Genomic DNA, 21,063 nt, shown 5'->3' with positions numbered 1-21,063 from the left:
AGGAGCACGGAATGGGGTGCGTGCCAGAGCGGGGGTAAGAAGACAGCAAACAGGAGCCCGCCGGAGCACAGGGTAAGGGGTTTGAACTTGGCTGCCACAGAGTTTTTAAGTAGGAGCTGACCATTGTTTTATGCTGGCTACCTGCAAAACTGCACCCTGATTATTCGATTTTGTACTACTTTCATTTACTCCTCTCTCCGCTATTAATATCGTGTTTGGAGACCACGTATTTAAAAGCAAAAGCAGAATTCCGTCCGCGTCTACACAGAATGGGTGCAGTTTATTCTACCTTCAAAAATAATCTCTAGGGGCGCCTGGGTGGCTCAGTGGATTAAGCCGCTGCCTTCGGCTCAGGTCATGATCTCAGGGTCCTGGGATCGAGCCCCGCATCGGGCTCTCTGCTCTGCAGGGAGCCTGCTTCCTCCTCTCTCTCTGCCTGCCTCTCTGCCTACTTGTGATCTCTCTCTCTGTCAAATAAATAAATAAAATCTTTAAAAAAAAACAATCTCTATTCCGGGAATATTTAGATTAGGGAGGATTGGTTGGAAGTAAAAAATGTCAAGCCGAATTAAGTTTATTAAAGTAAGTGACCAAAAAAAAAAAATAAAAAATAAATAAAATAAAAAATAAATAAAATAAAGTAAGCGACCATGGAGGATTCGAGTGCAGAGGACCCATGTCGATTCTTTAAGCGGAGAGATGCTAAGCTGGAATCCGTACTTGGCAGGACAACAGACTGGAGCCATCAGAATTACGCGGCCATTACGTTCCACGGCGTGGGATCGAGTAAATGCAGCCGTGGCTAAGAAAAGATTTCAGAATCAGGCCGGTGTTGTGGGGTGGGGGAGTGAATACATAATTTGAAAATGAGATTTTCTAAATGCTTATTTTAAAACAAGTAATTTTTAGAATCTTTTTCTAGTATGCTCCTAATTGAAAAAGTCAATTAAAACATGGAAGCCGACAAGAAAACAGATTAATCAGGAGATTGTTAACGGAATTCACAATAGGAGCTTTTGCCCACAGGAAGAGCTAACAGCATATTTCCCACTTGTTTTCTGTGGGAAAAGCATGGATTTTAGAGGATGTACGATTCAAAGAGTTCAGAGGCCCCAGTTGTATATATCACTTGCGGGTAATTTGAATTGGGTCCTGGGGTGGGCTGAGTCCTTCATCAGGGGACTCTAAAAAGATCCTTCTGGGGGAGAAAAATTCCAGTTGAGGTTCAGGGTCATCGTCTGACCTACCGAATTCTGTCTCTTGCAGTTGGGTTTTGGACACTCCTTGCTTTTCAGTACATGATGGTGTTAAGGAGTGAGCAGGCCAGGCTCTGGATGGGCAAGGGCCGACTGTGGTGACTGACAACAGATGTCTGTGCTCTGAGAGTGGCCTGCAGGGACCTTTCGAGTCCGGGAGTCTGCCCTGAACCCCAAAGCTGGCCATAGAAGAGGTTTTCAGATTCCCTTGCATTGCACACACGTGAGACCTGCTTAACAAACTCCTGATATGGTGACAGAGTCTCATCCTGGAGTCCCATTGCTGAGACCTGGTCTGTCTTGGAACCTCTCCTGGAGATGCTGTTTGCACTCGTGGTAAAGGGAACAGACTTTCCCCTGGACTGTTCTGGCTCCGGATCCAGCTCTGCTGTTCTTGCCCTAGGGCTCACAGCTACGACACAGGGACGAGAATTCCTACCTCTAGACTTGTGCTCAAGATGAGGAACTCATGCACCTGGAGTGTTTGACAGTTTCTGGGACAGTGAGCCCTCCGTAAGGGTTTGATATTCTTCCTCTTACCATCCTCGTTCTCATCAACACCCTTACTGTTAACACCTTCGCTGTACAGTAGAGAAAAAGAAATGGTTTTAAAAATCACCCCTCTAATCCTCATTTGATTTCTCCATCCCTGGGCTTCCAGAATCTATGAAGCTCTTTAACCCTCTGTTCCTCTTGTTCTCATCATCACTGCCAACGCTGGCCATTTCTCTCTTCAGAAGAGCCTCCGATCGGGTTCTCTGATACTTTTCCTGCTCAAACCTGCCAGGGCTGATTGGCATGGTATGACTCATCTAGAATTTAAAGCAAATAAGCATTCCAGTGGGAAAATTCTGGAACTCTGCTTGTGGCTTCATCCCCAAATGGTTACGGGAACTTTTACGAATCATTATAATGGTCTGTGTATCAATTTTCTCGTCCGTCAAATGGGTACATTCATATTCCCCTATCTCGGCTCCTTCTGCTGGCTGTGACGGCTAGAGAGACAGCAGCAGAAGTTGCTCAGGAAACATTGTCATTTGCTCTTGGTTGTCGGTTCCGCATCTTTTTCCTCTCGAATGTTCCTAATCTAGTAAAAGGGAAAGCTACACATACCTGGCAACAGCTCCGTAATGTTCTGAGAATAGATGAGAAGTCGACGCGACAGACAAGGCATGGGGCACACCAGCAGAAGTGGCAAATGAAGTCAAAATTGATTAAGTCTAGGAGGATTTATTAAGTACCTACGGTGTACGCAGCTTGAAAGTGAGAAATTCGATCAAACAGACCACCGTTTTGGCCCTCCTGACACACAAAGTTGTCCAGCAGACGTGTCTAAGGAACTGAACTGGCCGGGTGAGTTTCAGAAACTCTCAAGTTTTTTCAGGGGGGTTGGGTAGGGAAGAATGCCCTTGATTTGACCAGGGAAGCAGATTTATATTGGTCTATCATTTTTATGCGCCTAAGTCAGGTGGCAAAAGCCTGAGTTTAACACTGGGCCTGAACCTTCCCTTCCTTCTGCAGCACATTTCCGGAAGGATATGGGCAAGTAAAAGTGTAGTGGAATAAAATGGTTATTCACATCAGGGCCTAATTTATAACATTAACTATGCGGCTGATACAGCCGTACTCCAAGGCAAGTGACAGATTAGGCTTTTAAGCTTCTTTTGAATTTAAATAAACTAATTGAACCACATGAGCTCCTTGTATTATTAGTTCCAACTACATAATAGAGCAAATAAAATACAACCACATGAGGACTTTGGAATTAGAAGAAGCTGAATTCGGGGAATCGCTACAAGCAAATGATAACCAGAACTTCCATCAAAATGAACGGTTGCCCAGATCATCAATATTATATATGAATTTAAAATAAGCCCTTTCTGTTTATTAGTAATTTAGTTCAATTTCTATTACAACTCATCTTTTATAGTCTATATATGCAATATTCTTTTGGGTAAAGAGCATAAAACACCGCACTTATTAGAGAGAGATTAAAAAGGGCCCATTTACAATCCCATCTTCCCTTTTCTGGGGAGTGTTCCTTTATCTCCCGCTCTCACGGGATGGAGGAAACTCGTAGGAAGATCTAAGGAAGATGGGAGAAGTGGCCAGATGGGGAAACTAGGGAAAAATCACAAATGCAACCCCTCCAATTTTCCCCACCACCAACGCGAGCACAGCTACCAGTTGGGGGGAGAGAGAAGGAAGTCTGAAGCATGTTGTGCAGATGACTGGCCCAAGTGATAGTGGGAACCATAGTTTAGTTTGCTTTTTCTTTCTAGAAAACCACCCAAACCGGCATTACCTGTCATTCCGCTGCTGCACCTGGGGTGACGCCCAGAGCCCTCTGCCAGTGCTAATGTTTTGTCTTCCTTAGAGAGTGCTTCAAATGCTTCTGGGTTTTCCCAGTTCTAGATAATGCATTTAGGGCATTTGTTATAAATAGAGGGCTGGGGGCAACTTAGGGCCATCAAGAGTACTTTGGGAACAGATTTGGGACTCACCCACCATTATGCCAACGCAGCGGCCCCCTTCCTTGTATCTTTCTTCCTTTTTTTTTTTTAATTTTTAGTTTTTGATCTTTAAATTGAAAAGTAATGAATATACAGTGTTAATATTAGCTTCTGGTGTATAATATAGTGATGCAACACTTCTGTACATACTCAGTGCCCATCCCAGTCAGTGTGTTCTTAATCCCCTTCACCTGTTTCGCCATCTCCCCCCCCCCGCCCACTGACAGCCATGTTTGTTCTCTGTATTTAAGAATTTATTTTTTGTTTGTTTGTTTGTTTCGTTTATTGAATTCCACATGTCAATGAAATGGTATGCTCTCTCTCTCCCTCTGACTGAATTATTTTACTTGGCACGATATCCTCTAGGTCTAGCCGTGTTGTTGCAAATGATAAGATTTCATTCTTTTTTATGGCCGGGTAATATTCCATTGTATGTCTACACCACATCTTCTTTATCCAGTCATCCATCAGTTAATACTTGGGTTGTTTCCATATTTTGGCCACTGTAAATAATGCTGCAGCAAACATAGGGGTGCATATATGTTTTCGAATTTGTGTTTTTGTTTTCTTTGGGTAAAAACCTAGTCGTAGTAGAATTATTGGATCATACGGCAATTCTATTTTTAGTTTTTTAAGGAATCTCCGTACTGTTTTCCACAATGGCTGCACCAGTTTGCATTCCCACCAACAGTGTCAAAGGGTTCCTTTTCTCCACATCCTAACCAATACCTGTTGTTTCTTGTGCTTTTGATTTTAGCCATTCTGACAGGTGTGAGGTGAAATCTCATTGTGGTTTTAATTTGCACTTCTCTGATGATGATTGATGTTGAGTATCTTTTCATGTGTCTGTTGGCCATCTGGATGTCTTCTACAGAAAAAAATATCTATTCAGGTCCCCACCCCACTTCTTAAATTGGATTATTATTATTTTTTTGGTATTGAGTTGTATAGGTGTTTTATATATTTTGGATAGTAACCCTTACTGGATTATATCCTTACTGGATATATCACTGGCAAATATCTTCTCCCATTCAGTAGGTTACTTTTGTTTTGTTTTGGTGATGCTTTCCTTCATGTGACAATGGTCTTATTCCTTCAAGCACTAATGCGGAGTGCAATTAAGACCCAATTTTATAACCATTTTAGGTAGGCAGAACATAAAAACCGATAAACAAGGAAGAGAGACAAAGAGGGTTGATCGTTTGTAGTTTGCTATTTCAAAGCACGTTTAAATCTTTATTTTTTAATGGATTTTGGTTGCCTATGCAGTTTCAGTTTCTCGGACCATTTTTTTTCTTGTCTTTGGAAAGAGCTGTTAGTCAGTTTTAATTCAGGAGCCACACCCTGTTTTACGGGCCTTTTCACTTCAGATGTTAACTGAAAATGTGCCAATTAAGAGAAATCAGTGACGCCAAAAATTGCCCCCGCATTCTTGAGAGATTTCAGGAAACTAATTTCTGGGCATCGGATGCTTCAGTTGAAAATGATTTTATCTGACCGGAAGGGGAATGTGTTTTGTCACAGGGGTACACTGGTGAGTGCGGACTGTGAGAAAATATCAACATAACACACAGCCTGCTTGGCGGCTGTTTGACTTCAGTGTCTAGATTTCCTAACATCACATTCATAACTGTGTGCATTGCCATGGCCATGGGTGAAACAGAAGCTCTATGAAATATTAACATCACAACAGTTGGAATTTTCCTGTGGGGAAGGGCACGCGTTTCTTGTCTATTTATTCTACTTCTCCTCAAAGCCCAGCAGTACAGGGACCCTTACACAGAGAGCACTCCGTGCATATTATCAAATGATTGTCCTTTCTTCTCCTTGACAAATCTTATTGAGCCCCTTCTATGTGCCAAGCCCTGAGAGAGAGAGAGAGAGAGAGAGAGACAATGGGAAGGGGCAGAGGAAGAGGGAGAGAGAGAATCTGAAGCAGGCTCCACACCCAGTAAGCAGTGCTCCATACCCATGATCTCACAACCCTGAGATCATGACTTGAGCTGAAATCAAGAATCGGATGCTTTACCGACTGCACCCCCCAGGCACCCCCCCCCAAGCCCTGTGGTATTAAACGGTCAGCTAAAACAAGAGTGATCGATGCCATGAGAGGGGGAATTCAGGGTGCCACGTGCACATACCGCTCCAACCAGTTTGGGGGCCAGGATGACTCTAAGGAAGGGACCTTTCACCCTTAGCTAAGATCTTCATCAGCTTATCCGCTAGACGTATGTTGGTGGGGGATGGGTAAGGAGGAAGAACTGGCCACTTGGAAAATTAAAATAAGCCAGACTCATCCACAATCACTCTTTAGGAGTTAAATTCCTGAAGCCTTAGAAAGGCCTTCGCATGGCAGCTGGAACAAAGTAAATGCTCAGTAAACGCTGGCTGCCCTTTTTATTCTCACTGGTTGTTAGTGATTCCAGAAGCTGGCCACTTTTTAAATAAATGACATTTTTTCCGAAGACATAAAATGTTATTAGACATCTTCTGTTGTTGTATCGTCTTTTTCAGTCTGATCTGTAAACCGAGTGGTGAATCACCTACCCCCACCGAGGTCCTCCTGGAACTGGGACACAGAGAGACCAGCAGCCTTAATGGCTGGTGTTTAGAGGAGATCCCCCCTACAGCTGGGCCATTTATCAAAAGACTGAAAGTGATTCTGGCTCAGTTAGAAAACAGCTACTGTCCCAAGCTTGTGGAGTATCAGATGTTTTCTCCACTTCTTTGGTCACTCTGGCCACTCCCCTGAATCCTAAACTACACCCCCCCCCCAGCCCCAACACACACACACACACTACCCCCCCCCCCCCCAGGAATCAATGTGTTAAATCCCGCACAGCAGGGGGCCTCCCTGACCCAGCTCTGAGGTCTGACTGCTCCCTGCGCACCCGGGAGGTACTTATTTTAAAATTCTTTGCACATCACACCTGATTATAAATATACCTGTGACAAAGCCAGACTGTCCTGGTTGCTGGTGTTGGAGCTGGGAAGGCTTCTAGGAGGAGGTGGGAGAAGGATGGGTGAGGAACGCAGGGGTGCATGGGGAAAGGGGCAGGCAGCAGGGGGAGGAGTACGAGGAAAGACACCTGGAAAAAGAGGAAGATCTGGTGAAGAAGTTCTGGAAGAAGATGGAAAGATCGAGTGTCTTTTCAGGAGTGCTCATTTTTAGCCACACAAGAAGGGAACGCTTCTCGCAGGCTTGTTTGCAATTCTTGGTGGCGCGGGCCCGGCCAGCCCACCAGACTGCAGCAGAAGGAACCTGCACTTTGTTCGAGAAAACACCCCCTGGGCAGGTGTGGGCATAGGCTCTGTTTTGCAGCGCGACTTGCTGCCAGAGAAGCTGAACAGCTACACAGCAGAGGTGTGGGGCTGATCCTGCGGTCTCCTGAGGGAGAGCCACACGCCTCTCCCTTCCTTTATTCATTCAACAAACATTTTGGGAGCATCTGCTCTGTGCCAGAAACTGGGATGGAATTACGCACCGGGGACTAACATGTGGTCCCACCCTCAACAGAAATAGCTCAGGCTTATGTAACGGTGTTCGTATTATGTACTAGGCCGTCTCAGAGTGTGCTCTGTAGATTGTGCTCTAATCTTCCATATAAGATCTTAACAGCTACCGTTCTCATTTGATGGAATGAAAGGGAGGCACACGGGGGTTAATGACCTCCCAAGGTCACACAGATAGAAATGGCAGAGCCAGGTATCCAAGGCTGCTGTCCGCAGAGCCCCTGATAAGAAACTAGAAATCCAAAAGACCATTTGTATCACACCTTAAAAAAGCATTCTGGGGGCGCCTGGGTGGCTCAGTGGGTTAAAGCCTCTGCCTTCAGCTCAGGTCATGATCCCAGGGTCCTGGGATCGAGCCCCACATCAGGCTTTCTGCTCGGTGGGGAGCCTGCTTCCTCCTCTTTCTCTGCCTGCGTCTCTGCCTACTTGTGATCTCTGTCTGTCAAATAAATAAATCAAATATTAAAAAAAAAAAGCATCTGGAAACAGTAGCTTATGACAGCTTCACAACATTCTCACAATGTGGCACCTGAATAAAGGTAAAAATGGAGATCAGAGCGATTTGAAGGTACTTTCTAAGGCCGAGTCAGAGTCAGCTAGGACTCAGTTCTGGTCCCAAGTGACTGAAAAGCATGTCCCTCTTCACTTCCTCAGCGGTCAGTGGAAGAGCTATGGGTAATGATTTTTTGGCCCAACTTATGTAAGACGTGTTTAGAACAGAATGAGCAGCCTTGTGTGATAATGGACATTCGGGAGAGGACAAGGGGCTGCATTGGGTCAACCCAGAAGTCTAAGCCCTGGTACCTAGAGTGTGATTTTATTTGGGGATAGGGTCTTTACTGAAGTAATTAGATTCAGATGAGGTCATTAGGGTGGGCCTTAAGCCAGTGAGACAGGCGTCCTTATAAAAAAGAGAAATTCAGACACAGGAAGAAACATGCACGGGGCAGGATGAGGTGGACAGACACAGGGAGAAGTTGGTCACCATGAAGCCGAAGAATGTAGGAAGTGACCGGAAGCTAGGACAGAGGTCTGGGATAGATCCTTCCCCAGTTCTTCAGAGGGAGCACAGCGGAACTGACGCACCTTAATTTCAGACCTCTAGCCTCCAGAATGGTGACAGAATAAATTTCTGTTGTTCTAAACCACCTAGTTTTCGGTACTTGTTACAGCCGCCCGAGGAAACTAATACAGTGACCCACAAGAAAGACTAGCTGATGTGCTCCACGAGACTGGAGGGTTTCCCAGCAAAACACCTTCCTGTCTCCTAACATAAAGATTGGGTTCTGTGAATGCGCGTTCCAACTTTTTTCACCGACTCAGGTAACAAGATCCCATGCCTGATCAAACACGAACGGCAACAGCTTCTAAATCCTTCACAAGCACGATGATTTTCCGCAAATGAAACTAGCCAGCTTAAATGCTATCAGATTTTTCATATGGAAGATTTAATAGGAGAGATTTATTTCAGTAAAAGACAAAATGTTTCACTAAAGAACTCATTAGTAATGCATAAAGGCCTACTGAGTCTCTGAAGATCCATTTTCAAAGAGAAATGTTGGGATAATTTTTATATCCCGATTACAGAGAAAGACTTGATAAAAATTGTCCTTGATATTAAAATTGCATGGGATGGGGGAGGAGGATCATTCAGTGAAGGAGGAGGGAAGTCAAAGAAAATGTGTAAATTCGGCCAGCATTTTGAAGTTGCTTTGCGAAAGGTTGATATGATTTCTGTGGTCGCCCTCATGAAGCGAAGCCACCTTCACAGGCACTTTGATGCACTGAGGGAACATGGCAGAGAAGAGGGTACAGAGAAGGGGCCTGCTGTGTTCGGCTCAGGTTTCCTGTTATCCCACCCTCTTGAGCCCCTAACCTGTGTATTCTTTCCTGGGTTCCTAAGACAAATTCTGAACTGAACCTGGGTCTTTGCCCTGACTGATGACTCAGTATCCCGAGTTCTGAAGGCTACGTGGCTGTTCTGAGCCAAGCTCCAACTTTCTGCCTTCCTCTTGACACTGTTTACCTGCTGGGTATCCCAGTTCTGACATTCGAGGGTACCACAGGGCTTCTCTCTTCACCTCCAAGTTCTAGGTCTGAGAACCTACCTCCATTCAGGCTCCTTCCCTGACCAGAGCTTTGCTTGGCCCCTGCATCCCAAAATCCCTGCCCCCAGCCTGGGTCTGGTGGTCCACTAGGGACAGCTGCTCCTCATCCACATCCACCAAGGATCATCTTCCTGGGTTTGCCCCCACTGTCACCCAGCCTCAGGGGACAGAAGCCCTGCTAATTTTTCTAAGACTCCTTGCAGCTGAATGTTTCTCCAAAATGTTCCCAGGAGGGTAGAGTTTCTGAGACAGAACTCTTGGCCTCAGGGACAGCATATCTTCAATCCAGTGGTCAGAACTGTATTCAGAGTTTGGGGTCCCTTTTGGTCAGATCTGGCCAAAAACTGAGATATAACATTTCTCCCTTTTCCTCTTAGGACCTCCCCATAACCTGTTCATGGAAGAAGTCTTTTCTCTTAGTGAGTGCCAACTAGTCCCCATCCGTTGTGACTAGTTGGATACTTAAGCTTCTGATATTCCAGAAACTGCTGGTCAAGTTATGTATAAACTGAATCCATCCATTATTTAAAGAACCTGATGTTTTGGGGCACCTGGGTGGCTCAGTGGGTTAAAGCCTGCCTTCAGCTCAGGTCATGATCCCAGGGTCCTGGGATCGAGCCCCACATCGGGCTCTCTGCTCAGTGGGGAGCCTACTTCCCCCTCTCTGCCTGCCTCTCTGCCTACTTGTGATCTCTGTCAAATAAATGAATAAAATCTTTAAAAAAAAAAAAGAACCTGATTTTTTTTAAAAAAAGATAAGTACTTATATGATAATAATACTTGGTAATATTTATCAAATGTAGATATTATTATTATTATCATCATTATTATTGTCTGGTTATTATTGTATATATGCCAGGCACTGTGTTAAATGTCTCACGTGCATTGTCTCAGACAGACCTGTGGGTCAGGGAGGCACCAGTGATTCCTCCTTCTGATAATTAGTTGGGGGAACTGAAACCTGGGGAGACTGAAGATCTTGTCCTAAGTCAAACAAGCAGCAAGAGGTAGAAGCCAGAGTTCATCCCAGGCAGTGTGACCCCTGAGCCACTGCTCTTTATCACTGTGTTTCTTTCACTTGCTCACAGAATCATAAAAATTATGTTTAATGAATGCTTATGATATAACAAGCATGGTGTTACGTTCTTTCCATGAATGATCTTTTTGGTGTTCATACTAAGCCTCTGCAGTAGGTCTTATTTTTATCTCCCTTTTGCAAATGTGGAAACTAAGGCTCAGAAAGGTTAAGTAACTTTCCCAAGACCACACAGCTTAGGAAAGGGAAGACCCAAGATTTGAACCTACTTAGCCTGACTCCCAAACTGCCATGCTCTATGAATATAAATTATGGATTTCTACCATATGTGTGCTATGATGCTGGGTCCAAGTGAATACAAGGATGAAAAATAAATTGTTTTTATCTTTGAGTAATTCTAGACATGTAGATTTGCAATGGATAGAAGAAAGGGAAGAAACCAGAGTAATAAGTAATAGTTAAGTCTAGTATTAGCCAGAAGGATCTATGCAATGTTTCATAAATCATACATTCTTGCAAATCCAATTAAAGTGATTGAATACATTTTATAAATATGGTTGAATTTTAATACATCAAACTAATCATTGGAGGGAAAAACCAAACCAGGCCTGTCTCAGCACATCTCCATCTATTAGAGCAGCGGGACTACCACCAACAGCAACAGGGGTTGACCCTGTGATGAGGAGACCACAAGCTTTCAAAATCAGGAGAGACCCTTGGATTTCAGGGAGATAAGTGGATTATATGTATATGAAACTATAGCTGAAGAATTATGCACACATGTTTTAGGCAGATATCTATGCTGGGCTTATTAGAAAGGCCTAAAGACCCAGTGGAGGGCAGTTTCCCCAGAAAGGATGGCGGGGGTTGCTCTCTACCTCCTTTGGATGACTGCAGCATGAAACTTCTGCCTGTCCAGGGCCCAGACTCTGACACTTTGTGCGGTCCCTTGGGAGGTTCTGAGCTGTATTTATAGGACCAGTATTCATTTTTATCTACTCGATGTCACCTGGTTGCTTCTGCAATCAATAAGGACAGCCCCTGGCTCGGGAGCACAGTGAATGTCACAGAATGGACCGCATGTGCTGAACCCTGCAACTGGTGCCTCATCTATCACAAAGTCTACTGTCCCCCATGCGGAGTGATCTGGCCCTAGATATATGGTCACTGGGTCCCCCGCATCGTCACCTGCCTTTCATTCCCATTGCCACCTTCAGGCCAGTGCAAGCCATTGGATGTGGTGGGATGGTGACAACAGACCCTCACCCACCTCCCCTCCAGCAGCACTCTGCCCTTCATCCGAAACTCACCAATCCCCCGTCTTCATGGGGCTCATCTTCTAGTTAGCACAGACGAGCAATAAGCAATGAGTATTGCAAATAAGTAGGTTATAGAGTAGACTGTGTCAAGTTCTGAGGGAAGTAAAGGTGAGGTAAATAGGATGGGAGTGCTGTAGGGGGGGTGGACAGCCCTTTAAAATTCAGTAGGCAGGACCAGCTTTACAAAGAAGGTAATTTTGGAGCAAAGACTCAGAAAGAGTAGAGAGCGGGGCGTGACCTGTGTTCAGGAGAAGCATGTTCTAGGAGGAGAGGACAGATGCTACAAATGCCCAAAGGAGAAAGCATGCCTGGCATGTCTAAGGCCAGTGAAGCGGGAGGTGTACCAGGAGCCCATGCCCCTGGGTACCCTAAGTCGGGGCAGAGCTGAAAAGGAGGTCAGAGAAGTAACAGAGGTTTGGTCTTGTAGGGCCTCTAGGCCATTGGAAAGCCTTTGCTTACATAGAAGGAATGGAGATTCTGAGCAGAGGAGTGACACGATCTAACTGACATTTTCAGGAGTAGATAGCCAGGGCAGAGTAGTCACAGGGAGAATGGCTGTGCCGTGGCAGTCATCCAGGGGACGAACTATGATGCTTATACCAGACTGGTGGCAGTGGAGGAGAGAAGTGGTGGGTTCTGGTGATCTCTTGAAGGAAGACCCAACAGAACTCCCCAGTGTATGGGATATGGATCATGAAAGAGATCAGTAAGGAGGACAGCAAAGGTTTGGGCCTGAGCCATTGGAAGGGTAGAACTGACATCAACCAAAAGGCAGAAATCATTGTTCAAGCAGGTTTGGGGAAACTGCAGGAGTTGTGTTTTGGACTCACAGAGTTTGAGATGCCCATCGCCTAGTGAAGTGGGGGTTTCAAGCAAGCAACTGGATACTGGAACCTCAGTTTCAGGAGAGGGGTGTGGTCTGGTGATGCCTGTCTGGTAGGCCTGAGCATGTGAAAGGCATTGACTGCCATGAACAATCCTCCTTGGTTATAGGCCTGGGAACCTTACTCCTCCCTCTGAGGACCCCACAGAAAATCTCTTCCTCCCTGAGTCCTATCCAGATGTCCTTATCGGCGAGCAAGGCCTCCCATGTTGTCAGAGAGTTTCCTTTCTAGGCTCACCTCTACGAGATCTGTGCAGCCTAGACTCAACTCCATTTGAAGCTGGGAAACCTAAGACCTGATGACTTCCTGCCTCCTCTCTGGCTATGTTCCAGCCATTTCCATTCCTCGGTCCTCTTCTCCATTTCCAATTATCCAAATTCCACTTCCCTTGCAAGGCCTAGTCTCACTGACCTTCCTCCATGCGAACCATGCTCCAACCCATTCCCAGCCACCCCTGAGGAAGTATTTTTGCTTTTCCTGCACTTTTGGGGCAGCGCCTAACCTGCTCTTATCTTTAGGACTTAGTCTCAGAGATGTACTGGAAGCTGCTCCTGAGGGGAGGCTCTCCCCCCATGCCCCGGAGAAGTCAGTCATGGAGACCACCGTGTCTGCTAGAGAACATGTACGCCATCCGTGTTTGCTTACCAATCAATCTTCGGAAGACACAGCTTTTCGGGGCCAGACCCTTGTAAACCTTATGGGTGGGGATCTGGCAGGGTGGGGGTTAAAGGGGAACCGAGAGATGATTTCCACTGCTTCAGAGGCCATTTTTTTTTCCCATTTAAGGATCCTTAAATAACACCAATCCACACTGGAACCTAATAGAAGTGTATGTAGTAGGCTTTTTTTTTTTTTCCCCTCTAAGAACAAAAACACTATTGCGAGGAGTTTTAAAATAGACTCAACGTGTTCCCTGAAACAAAAATGCCAGCAAGCATGTGATTTTCCACTTTTACCCATAAGGCAAACAGCTACAAATTAATAAAAATGATTAACATCCCTGAAAATCGCTTTCATTTTCATGGAGGCTTGCTATACGCCGGATGTTTTACACGCACTGACCCTGATTCTCACGACAGCCCTGGAGTTCCATGTCATGAGCTTTCCCTCACATATTGAGTGAAGTCAGAAGCAACTGACCTACGTTGAACCGTTTGTCGGAGTCCCAGAGCTCACAGGTGGTAGAGTTAGGATTCTAACAGTTCTCTTGAGAGCCAAGGGCAAAGCTCCTTGTACCTTGTTGCCTGGCCTCCTTGCCTCCCCCAGGAAGCCCCTGGCCCTAGAGTTGTTGACCTCAGTGTCTCTGTCGCTGATTTTCTCAGTAGTGGAGAGATGTCATGGCAGAAGCTTCCAATCCTCAAGTCCCCGGATGGAAGTCATTTTCTAGCATTCATTCAGTCAATGCGTATTTAATACTTCCATTGTGGCAGGTGCTGCTTTCAACCCAGAGAAAGAGTAATGAGCAAAAAAAAAAAAAAAAAAAAAAGTGCCAACCCTCAGGGAGCGTCTATTTGAATGGGGCGTGACAGACACTAAACAAAGTCAGTAAGTAAAACGCAGAGTGCCAGGGAAAGAAATATATCTGAGGGGGAGAAGAAGGTGGCGGGTGGATAAGTTTGTCATTTTCATTAGGGTGTCTGCAGAAGGTCTCAAGGAGAACTTTCCAGGCAGAGGAGGTAAGTGCGGGGGGCAGGGAGGCAGGAAGTACAATGATCCTGAGGTGGGGGTGTGCCTGGCATATTCTAGAATAGCAACCAGGACAGTCTGGCTGGAACAGAGTAAGGGCAAGAGTGGTAGCTGAGACTGGAGAGGTGAGGGAAGGGAGGTGACTAGAGCGTGGAGGACCTCATGGGTCATCAGAAGGACTTTGGCTTTCACTCCGGTTGAGATGCAAAATCAATGGCAGGTTAATGCATTGGACGCTATTACCCAGAGGCTTCCCTGTTCTTCACGGATTTTTCAAATGTATTAGCCACTTTAATAAATTATGAGAAAGTGCATTATGTCAGACTCCCCATCACTAAATACAGCTGATCTCATACAGATCCCCATTTAGCAATGCTCTTGTGATGGGCAGGCAGGCTGGAGGCTTGACGGGCTTAAGTAGCAGAGGCCCAGGAACGGGGGCCGCCATCTCTCCCCAGCACACCAGCCCCCAGACCTTTCCCCCTCTCCTCCTTGAAAGGAGACGGCTGGCTCCCCTGTGGCTTCCACCCCAGCCTCAAAATCCAACCAGCTGGGAATGGATCAGGCCGTCCGCACTGGGGGGATAAAGCCGTTCAGCAAAGGCTGTTCAAGCAACAGGCCGCAGGTGCTCCTCCTTGGAAGAAAGGCAAGAGGAGACAAGGGCCTTTGGACAGAGCTCGGAAGAAACATGGTCACCCTCTGCCTTACAATGTAAAATCATCCTTAAATCTCATGCCCTCAGTTTTGCCCTTCTGTTTAATAAGATTTTTTTTTCTTAATTTGATGAGTAGCCCACAAAGAGAACATTAACTCTTTAGAATGTGGTTTCTCCCTCTGGGAAGGGACCTGACAGTGTGTGGCAAGAGGGCAGGCGTGTGGCTGGATGTGTAGAAAAGAGGGAAAGCAGAGAAAAGCACTGAAACTCTGCCTCAGGATAATCACACGGACGGCTCAGTCTCTATTTTTGGGCTCTAAAGTGAACACGTTGAAGCCGCGTTAAGCCTGGCAAATGTTAGGCTGAGACATTAGACCCTCAGAAGTCAGGATATACCACTGCAAGCCTCCGTCTTCAAGTTCACAGCCCCAAGACAGAGGGTCGTTTGCTTCCTTCTAACATACATACGTGCAATTCCTTCAAAGAGTTTTCTGGAATTCACTTTACTCTGAAAGGATCAGTGCTGCCCTTCAGCCAGAGGAACATGGGATATACGTGCCACCCATACCACCTGACGGTGGACAGTGTCTTGCAAAACCATGTCTGAACAGCCTCCAAGGTCATAAACTGCTGTTGTCGGGAACAAAATGCAGATTCAAACATGCGATAGTTAATTGAATTCACAACAACATTTGTAAGGTGCGTTTTCAACACAGAGATAAGAAAAACCTAACCGGTGGCACGTAGGCTCAGAGAAAAATGGTCAATGTTCAAAAAGGAATTTTAATTCTTCAAAAACCTGTAAGTAGTGAGTGATAAATAATAAATGAATGTAAGTTGCAGACTATTGACATTTCAATTCGAAGCTCAGTGGCTCTTGCTGGAGTGAACTAGGCATCGGTAAGACAAAGGAAAGGAGGCATCCTGCTATCCCGGGTCTGAGCCTCACCAGGAGAGATGGATTTTGGGGGGTATCTCCTACTTATTTTTCGTCCAGACCTTTGACAATGAAAATAACCCTGAAATGATTAAAACTTCAATGTGAAGTAATTTCTTTTTTTTTTTTTAAGATTTTATTTATTTATTTGCCAGAGAGAGAGATCACAAGTAGGCAGAGAGGCAGGCAGAGATAGAGGAGGAAGCAGGCTCCCTGCGGAGCAGAGAGCCCGATGTGGGGCTCGATCCCAGGACCCTGAGATCATGACCTGAGCCGAAGGCAGCGGCTTAATCCACTGAGCCACCCAGGCGCCCCCAGTGTGAAGTAATTTTTTAATCACTTTCCTCAGGTAAAAGAAAAACAGTTGACATCGTAAAAAATATGTGAAATTAGGAGAAGGACCTAGAACAGAGAGGTGAGGAGGGAGACGGGCTAGAGGAATTACCTCTTTTTAGCGCAAGAGGGTGCTGGATTTTATCAAGGGCTTTTTCTGCGTCAATTAAAATAGTGTAGTTCCTCCCCTCCCCCCCTTCAGTCTGTTAATGTGGTTTTTAATCACACGGATTGTTTTCCGTGTTGTTTGGAAGCTCTTTGCCAGAGGCTGGACCGGTCTGTGACCCATGTACCTGTCCTTTTTTTCCAGCCCATTTTCTCAAGTTATTTCCTAGGGTGGTTCATTTCTAGACTGCTCCCACATGCCGTGGGGATTTGAAAATGAAAACATTTCCCATGTTTTGACTCAATGTTAAGAGCTAGTTCTTGGTCATAATTAGTCGGTTTCACTCAAATGGAAACTAGGGGTCCACGTTCTTTTCCTTTTTTGAAAGAAAGAGCAAGAGGGAGAGTGGAGCAGAAAATTCCAGTCAGCAGCGAGCCACAGAGCAGGTGATGCAGGGAGAGGAATCCTGGTGGCTTGAGTCACCAGAAGAGGTTTAACCAAGGTGGGGAGGCCTGGGAGGGCCCCTTGATCAGAGAGTTGATGGACCTCACCCATCCCGAGCCCATTACCAGTAGGTTAGCACGAGCTTCACGCAGCCGGCTGCAGCGATCAGTGTTTCCGCGTGACCATCAACATCCACGCATGTTTACAAAAATCACTTCTGAACACCAAAAGCTGTTTCAAGAAATTAACAGCTTTTTCCAAATAGTACAATTTCACTTTGCTGTTTTCGCATTTCTGGAATCTCTTCCTCTAGCTTAAAAAAATGAGATCCCATTAAAACACAGCCAACAAGTAAAATTTAAGTATGTGAGATGGCTTGTTCTTTTAAATTTAATTGTAAACTTTATTAAAAATTTGGGATCTATGGGAGGGTGATCACTCTTCAGAATTATTATCATTACTGTGTTTGAGGACTCCTTTGATGTTGTCCATAATCTTGGTGAAATTATAATCTTGGTGAAGCAATAATTTTATCTCTTGATTATTCTCAAGGAGGCTATCATCAGCTTGTTCCTCTCAACAGCTGGGAGTCTTGTTTATGACGCGTACATTATACTCCCTGCATAGATGCATCACAATGGACTATTTCTCCCATTTTGGTTCTTTGCAGTTTTACACGTTCATAAGGAGTTTGGTAAACAAGTGTTTTCTCCCACACAGCCCCTCCCCCTGCCATTTTTCTTTCCTCGGTGTAAGTGGAATTATTGGATTAAAAAGTATGGATTTTTGCACGGCGCTTAATGTATCTGGAATCCGCATATTCTTAAATGTAATCTTATCCGAGCACTCAGCGTATCTAGATATTTTCCCAAGAACTAATCATATTACACTGATTTTTATCAGACAATGAGCACATGTTTTTCTTTTTTACCTTAACTGCCAGGAAACTCAGAGTTAAAGTTCAAATCCAATACTGTAGTGAGTTCACCTCAGGTGACCATAATGTGTTTCTCATTTCCTTCACATTGATTTTTTTACTTTGCTGTCCCTTTTAAAGACAATGATGGTGAATTCTGAGAGGTCCCTCTGATTCCTTTTAGAAGCAGGCTGGAGTTATAAAGCTCACTCACACACACACAAGCACACATACAAATGTGTACTCATTAGTATCGAACATAAAACTTCATATAATTAGCATCATAAAATCCAAATGATCTTGGATGTGGGGTCTGCGATGACGTGGTATAGTCCCCTCCCTCCATGATGGCCACACCCAGCTAAAGAGGGGGCAGGACTTGCCTGGGAGCACTAGCTGGAATCAGAGCCGGGACCAACTAGGACTCTTCATGCCCGATCCAAGCCCTGAACAAAACACCAGGAGCCCATTATTTGCTATACGGGGCACCTTGACATTTCTGCCAGAGGCTCAATCAGGAAGCACTTCTCTCTCCAACACTGTTATTGCTCTCTCTCCTTGTCTGATTTCCCATCACCACTGTCCTGCGAGGCTGCCTTCTTGAGTTCCTAGAACAGCTAGTAGAACCCACGTTTTGTAGCCCACCTCACACACGGCTGCTGCGAGAGTCCCCTGGGGCTATGAGAACACAGGACCACAGCTTGGGCAGCTCGAACCACAGAAATGAGCTGTCTTACAGTTCTGGAGTCTAGAAGTCCAAGATCAAGGTGTTGGCAGGGCCACGCTCCCTCTGAAGGCTCTGGGGAAGGGTCTGTTCCAGGCCTCTCTTGGCTTGTAGATGATCGTCTCCTTCTTGTGTCTCTTTGCCTTTTCTTCTGTCTTTTGGATCTCTATGTCCAAATCCCCACCTCCTTTTTTTAAATAGGCTCCACACCCAGTGTGAAGCCCAATGCAGCCTTGAAATCATGATATTGTGATCAAGACCTGAGCTGAGATCAAGAGTCAGACACTTAACCTACTGGGCCACCCAGGTGCCCCCCAATTTCCCCTTTTATTAAGAGTACCAGTCACCCTGGATTAGGGCCTACCCTCATGACCTTGCTTTAACTGCATCGCTTCTGTAAGGACCTATCTCCAAACAAGGCCATATTCTGACACACTGAGGGTTTGGACTTCAACATATGAGCAGGGGGATGCATTTCAACCTCTCAGAGTCACAAAGGTCATTTTGCTAAGTTTTCATCTCTCTGCTCAAAATCTTTCATTGCCCTGTCCTAGTGACTTGAGTCCAAATCCCTCGCTTTTGTTCAGGTTCTCCCACAACCCTGTTTCAATATATCTTTATTATTTTTTCTCCCTCCATGCCTATAGTCCTCGACATGGCAGTCCACCGGCATTTCTTCTAGAATTCCAAACATCGCACACTTTCCTGCCTGCACGTCCATGCTCATGAGCCTCCTTCTGCCTAAAATGCCCTCTCCTCCATGTCTACGGGCCCATCTCAGCACCTCTCCTCCACGACGCCTTCCTAGTCCCACTCAGGCACGTCTCCTGTGGGAGGCCACAGGGCTTCGTTTTATGTACCTGGCTGACAGGGAAGGATCGGATCATTGCATTACAACTATTCTGTTTTCCCTCCTGCTAACCTGTATCCTCCCTCAGAGTCAGGACTTGGCCACCATCTCCTAGCACCTTTTCTTTTCTAACTTCCCCTACCATACCTGCAAATACCTTTTATGAACACAGAGGAGGAAAAAGAGATTTCTGCTATGGAGATGATTAATAACACCTAACGGTCACAGGAGGCAACTCTTGTCCTAAGAGTATGCCCCTGAAGTGTGATACACATGAACAATGGAATGAATAAGGACCGGATGTATCATCTAAGATTGGTGGTTTGTGGGCACAGTGAACAGGAAACAGTTATTTTTACTAAGAAATTCCCTTTGTCCTCATCATTGTCCCCTCCTGACAGAAAATTCCATGAAGTTCATTTCTAAAGAAAAGTAAATATCCAGATGGCCAGAGGAATGACCTTTCTCTAATGGAGGGGATGAATTTGTTATCCGGCCAAATGTTTGAAATTCTTCTACCAGCATGCATAATTGAGAGAGATGTGTTAATTACCCTTCAGTGACAGCTGGTAGGACTTCCTAGACAACTCTGTGAGGAGTACTGATCTAGAATCATTTTAAGTGGCTGTACTGTGGGGCTCCAAAGGTAAGGCCCTTGCAATAATTTTTGAATGGGCAGGTCAATGCACAGTTCTCTATGAACTGGGGCCTGCAGGCATTATGGCAGCTGGCCAATGCTTGTCAGGCGACAAAAGCACCAGTGCAGCTCTTTGTGTGACATTTTGATGAGTGACACAGGGAAAATCCCAAAGATGCAATCCCTATTATTATAATAGCTCTATGGGTCAAAATGCGCTGTTACCAAAGAAAAAGACAATTCCAGAAAGTGAGGTTGAGATCTTCCTATTATTCCCTATGACTGTGAATCCATAGCAATGATCCACATCATGGACTGTTACTTAAAGGAACTGAATGCCCATCTCTTGACTCGACTGTGGATATTTTGAAGAGGAAGCAAGAAAACCAATCCTTGCTCTAAAGGAATCACCGTCTTGGCATTGGTGGAAAATAATTTAATTCTCTAAAGTCTTTTCCAGATCCAAGATTTTATGATTCTATGATCATGAAAGGAGAACTATTTTGTCTTTAAACAGCAAAAAATGTCATGAATATTCTTTTATCTTGAAAGCAACATATTCCCTGACTAATATAATTTGCCATATTGGTTCTACATTAAATTGCTCAGTTTTTATATCACGAATCTAAACAAGAGAGCTTTTGGATTTACTTTTCCTTTTCCTGTTGCCGACCAAATATTTCTTTTCTTTCACCTAGAGTTGCGTGAAATATGGAATTACCTGACCTCTCTGAAATCCAATATAATGGCATGTCAGCTTCTAAAGTAACCACTTTGTTGTTTATTCATACATTTCTGGAAAAACTATCTGGTTTTGGTTTAGTCTAGGGAAAACACATTCAAGTTTTTTCCCCTTAGAATGTGTAGAAGAAAAATATACATCTCTTTTAAACAACTGGAATCAATTTAAGGCTTTGGCACACGCAATGGAAAAATCAATGGATGTTAAAAGTTGAAAGGTAAAGTTTCCCTCTACAAGTGTCAATAAATTTAGGTCCACTAAGAAAAATAAAAGGAAGATCTCTGACAACAAACTAGAATGGTAGCTCAAATAATCCATCCATCAATTAATACGGTTTTATTGAAAATACAGTATATGTTGAATACTGGGAGGTAGTCTCCGTAAGATTTAGGCATCCTTTCTAC

The 21,063-nt window shown here is 44.9% G+C and overlaps 1 protein-coding gene across 6 annotated transcripts in view; it reads right to left on the bottom strand.

The window, feature by feature from the left end:
• The window catches only part of MBNL2 (muscleblind like splicing regulator 2), a 160,586-nt gene that overhangs the window by 62,884 nt on the left and 76,639 nt on the right, over positions 1-21,063 (bottom strand). The window lies entirely within an intron of this gene.

Source organism: Meles meles, chromosome 14, assembly GCF_922984935.1.
Source record: "Meles meles chromosome 14, mMelMel3.1 paternal haplotype, whole genome shotgun sequence".
In the NCBI taxonomy this organism is placed as follows: domain Eukaryota; kingdom Metazoa; phylum Chordata; class Mammalia; order Carnivora; family Mustelidae; genus Meles; species Meles meles.
Note: the sequence above shows the minus strand (reverse complement) of the source record. Positions and strands in the feature narration are given on the sequence as shown.